Source organism: Lepisosteus platostomus, chromosome 11, assembly GCF_059453375.1.
Source record: "Lepisosteus platostomus isolate fLepPlt1 chromosome 11, fLepPlt1.hap1, whole genome shotgun sequence".
Taxonomy (NCBI): domain Eukaryota; kingdom Metazoa; phylum Chordata; class Actinopteri; order Semionotiformes; family Lepisosteidae; genus Lepisosteus; species Lepisosteus platostomus.
This window is the reverse complement of record NC_142621.1, coordinates 31,791,414-31,796,497: the sequence shown is the minus strand read 5'-3', so window position 1 is coordinate 31,796,497 and position 5,084 is coordinate 31,791,414.

The following is a 5,084-nucleotide window of genomic DNA, read 5'->3' as shown; positions in this document are numbered from 1 at the left end:
GTATTTTAAGGTATGTTTATTTTTGCCATCTACACTTTATTGTCAATTTGCCAGTTGGTCCGAAAAAGATTCCAAAATTGCAGCATCAATCAAATATGTTGATTGTGCAGAATTATCTGATACTGAAGTGGTCAGAGTGTCTTCGAGATTAGGGTGACCTGGCCTGTCGTATGTCTTTCCTGGTTACGACAGGTACAATGTCCATTACAATACAATGTCCATTTTGTATTCCCTTTTGGGAGCTTCACTGCATCTTTGCCAGAGAATGCGTCATCTAAATATTGCAATTATTTTTATTTAAAACTGGAATTGTTTAGCTGGCATTGCATTTAAGATGTAAAGGCTCTCATATCATCAACATATGTGTAACATTTCTGCATGTACAGTAGGTGTGTAGGACTTTGCAATGTGAAATCAGATATAGGTTTAATAGGTTCAGAGTAGCAGAATAGCATAGCACAGCTCATAACCTAGACACCTGTATTGTAGGCTAGTCCTGTGATATTAATAAATTCAGGAACTGCTTCGTTCTAGTAGATAAACGTCTTTATATTCTATATAGTCTATTAAAAAGGAGTAGAAAATAAAATACTAATTTTGTTTGAACTAATGCAAACCATTAACCGTGAGCAAAATGGCCACACATCAGTATATTACATTAAATATTAGGAGGTCCACTGTCAATTTCTGTACAAATACACAGCAGATCAATTAGAATTTGTAACAGACAAGTAGTAAATAAAAAACTGTCATAATGTTCATTTTTTTTTGTGAGCTCTGAAAACATTCTAAATAACCTGTTTTAATAATCATACAATTAACTTGAAATTAAACAAAGGAACTTTGTACAAGAAGAATTACAAAGCTTATACATGTACTGTACTGTATATAGCTTATATATATTATAATGGCTCAATTTTACACCAGCACATTGTGCCCCTGGTAAATAATCAAACAGATTTGTTTGTTATGAAAGGCAATGCAGCCTTACAGCATGGGGTAATTTTACCAACTATACCTTCTATTATTTTCATGAATATACAGTAATTTTTAGACTTAAGGTGAAAAGGCCTTAAAAAACAACCTTGTACTTAGTACCTTACTTCAAACTATGTTAAAACCTTAATATTTGTTTAAGGTGTCACCATGTATCAGTTTAACAGTTTGTATAGGGTCAAAATGACCATCAGCTCATGGCTATAGAGATAAATAATTGCTGAAGACATCATTTTGCATTCTGGACAAATACACTCACAGCCATTTAAGTCAATAGAATTTCTGGTGAAACTGTTAATTCATCTACCTTTTTTGGAAAGGTTATAGTTTATTTTTCACTCTTATTAAAGTAGCTACTTACTGTTGTAATTTCAGATCTGGTGCATTTCTGAATTACACTAAATGTTTCTACATACAGTATCACACATGGTAATGGTGTATTGAGTACAGGTGGTTCCAAAGAATTCCTTGAGTTTATTTTGTTGCCTGACATTCAGTATTTCATTTCAAAGAGAGATATCCTTATAAATCACACTATTAAACTTTCCTGAGTGTATTTAATTTGAAAGGCATTACTTTTAAATTACCCAGTTATAACTGGTGTGCTTAAAACTCAACTGGACTTCAAGCAAAGCTCTCGTACAAAATAAAAAAATACATACAGTAAAAGCCATTAACGGGAATTAGATGTTTGCTTGGAAGTGTCTTCAATGTTACCGGCACAATATCACAGTATTCTTTAGGCATGTTTGTTAGTAAAAAAATCTAAACCAAGTTTCGAATTGAGCACTGTATTCTTCTATTCTGCTACTGATATCATACAAATATTTAATTTGAAATGATTGCTTCGAAACTGTTTGTAGCGGAAAAAAATATAACATGGACTCTAACCTGTCTCTCCACTTCTCAGACAGGTGGATGGCTCAGGAGACAGTCTGCCTGCAAGGGGACATGGTGACATCACCATCCCTGGTCGCTTAAGGTTTCTGGAAAAAGAGCACATGTAAAGTAATGTGCAGCAGAGGGAGTCCTTACCTAACAAAGACTAGGAAAGGGACTGTATTGGAACCTCAAAGCATGTTATTATTTTAAAGTCTTACAGTGAATTTACACCTAATGAGTTATAATGCCTTCTCACATTTATTTTGGTAAAACTAAAATGTAAAGCTCTTTGTCCTGAATGCCAGTTAATTCAAGGAGGCCTGATTTTCACCTTATTTATAAGGTCTTAATATTAATAATGCCCATCTGTGTGCCGTACTTTTACCTTAAATACTGTACTGTAATCATTTTTCATAATAATCTGGCACTCACATCAAAACATCATTAAGAAAACCGAACACAATAGCTTAAAATATTTTTTGAGAAACTCAGTAACATGATTGCTAGGTTTTATATACTGTACCATGGAGAACAGTTCTAAAGATGACAATGAAATAGGCAGATGTTAAGAAAGTCATAAAGCAAGACTTAGACTACATCCCAAATACAAACCAACATGAAAATTCAAAGCAGAACCTAAAGATCACTGAAGCTGTGATTTATTTCAGAATAACAACATTTGTCTGTGAGGTTCCTTGGACAGGTACTGAATTTTAAGAAGAGACAATACCATGAAGATTACTGTAACTTAATTTCAAAGCAAGTCATCAAAGTTCAAACCTATTGAGAAATTATGGAAAGGTTTGTAATCAACTGCTGTCCATAGCCGATCCCCAAGCAATTAGAGAGAGCTTGAGGTAATGTACCATCAAAATGGGCAGAAATTACACAAACTGCTGTGTACAATTGGTAGGATGTTACACCCAAAATACTTGATTAAAATGGTTAGATGTTTTTCAAACTGTCCTTCCACCAAATATTGAGTTCACTGGTCTGAATACTGGACCAACCAACATATTTTAGTTTTTGTTGACTTTTACTGTGACTTACAGTATTTTACCCTTGGAAGTCTTCAGTTTGAGCTTTCAAGTTTTCAACAAAGTATAAAGTTTAAACAAACATATACATCTGTAAAAGAGCTGGCTTGTTCTTTCCTGGCAGAAATTATACTACCCCCTAAATATTTTTTTTTAATATTCTTTGTGGCTTTAGGGCCTATGGAAGCCCGTTTCTGCCAGGGAGTAAAAAAAACGCGCTATGGTATCTCGCAATTGCAACTTTGTATCTCAGAATTCTGACTTTAAATCTTAGAATTCGGACTTTAAATCTCAGAATTCCGACTTTATATCTCAGAATTCCGACTTTATATCTCGCAATTGCGACTTTTCATTTCACATTTGCAACTTCGAAATGACCCACATGTCATTGTCTGTCCTTTTGTTGTTGTAATGGATTCGTGTTTCAGGGCCTGTGCCCTCACTGCTCCCACCCAAGTCCCCTAGCAGGGGAGGGCGGTGCTGTCACCACATTGCAACCAGATCGTACTGTGCAACCTGTATGTCGGCCGTTCCGTTATACTATATTCATAAATCTTACAGGATCACAGGATCTATAGGCCTGAAGACTTGTCTTGTACAGTGCCCTGATAAAAATCAAATTAATTACACTAGTTTTTATGGAATCTCATTTCCTCCAAGGAGGATTCCATAGAAGTCGGATGGAATAGTGGACGGTGGGCTTTTTGAAAGGTTTTTATTTAAACACCAGAAATACAAAAAAGGAGACAGAATATTAAAAAAAGATACAGAAATAGACACTTCACATCCAGAGGAATTCACAGTTATAAAAGCTGAAACTTATACTTTTTACATATTTCCATTGCATGTCTTGCCTTTGGATTCTTTAAATGTCTAATAGAATCTTGAAACAATTTTGGTACAATTCCTTTTTTACTTAAAAAAGAAAGTCTTCTTTAGCTCAGCTGGCAAGACCCGGGTTCGAGCCAATGCAGTGAGGTACGAACTAGGGTGGGAGCGGCAAGGGCACAAGCCCTAGAACCCAAATCCGTTACAATAACAAAAGGACAGACAATGACATGTGGGCTATTTCGAAGTTGCAAATGTGAAATAAAAAGTCGCAATTGCGAGATATAAAGTGGCAATTCTAAGATTTGAAGTCGCAATTCTGAGATATAAAGTCGCAATTGTGAGTTTTTTTTACTCCCTGGCGGAAACGGGCTTCCACAGTGGCCAGAGATTAGTCATGAAGGTGGATTTTTTTCCCCAAAAAAAGAGAAAATAATTGTTAGTGATTGACACCATTGAGTCCATACGTAGGCTGCCTCTTCTTTCCAAGAGTTATACGTTTATGCAGTTCTACCAGATTGAGAGCACCTGTGTTTAACAGGGATTCCCATGCTAATCTCCTTTTCCCACTTCCCTATTGTGCACATAGAACAGTCCTCTGAAAAGTTAAATGAAGGGTTTTTGAGCTCCTCTGGTGACTTTAGGCAGATATCTCTCCAGCAGCCACCTTGCCACAACATCATTTTTAGGTTAATAAAATAGGACACTACAGGAATAAATACTTTGAATACTTTTGCCAGGCACTGTAAGTATTAGTTCCTGCTGTCTGAACATAGTTAAGTCTATGATATTTTTTGCAGCTTCTCCAACCTTGATAAAGTGCTCAAATGTCTTTATTTTGATTGCTTCAGTATTGTATTGAATGTTTTGGAACTGGTCAAAAGCAGGAACTTCATAATCATGTAATAGGTAATTGCTTCTCTGTCATAAGTGTCTGCTCTTTGCTTTGCTGTTGAATAGTGCTTCCTTGAACAGATATTTAATGCCACACATTTCGTAATCTCTGTTTGCTCAAAGCATAACAAAACAAGAATAAGGAAAAAAGGACAAATCTACTGCTGAAGAACAATTGGAAGCAATCCAAGTTCCTCTGGGGTGAGCTCATCTTCTGTAAGAGGCTCAGTGCACCTCTACCTCTTTTAAATTTGCCAGAGCAATTTTCTACTTGATCCGGAACCTTTAATTTGGTTTATTTTCCCTTATGTTTTCATGAAACCTCAAGCTACTGTACAGTATATCACCTGACAACACAAACTGGTAAAATGAAGACAAAGTGGAATACATCAATAATTTATTTTCCTTAAACTTGGCTTGGACCTTTCCCCAGCTCTCAATAAGATT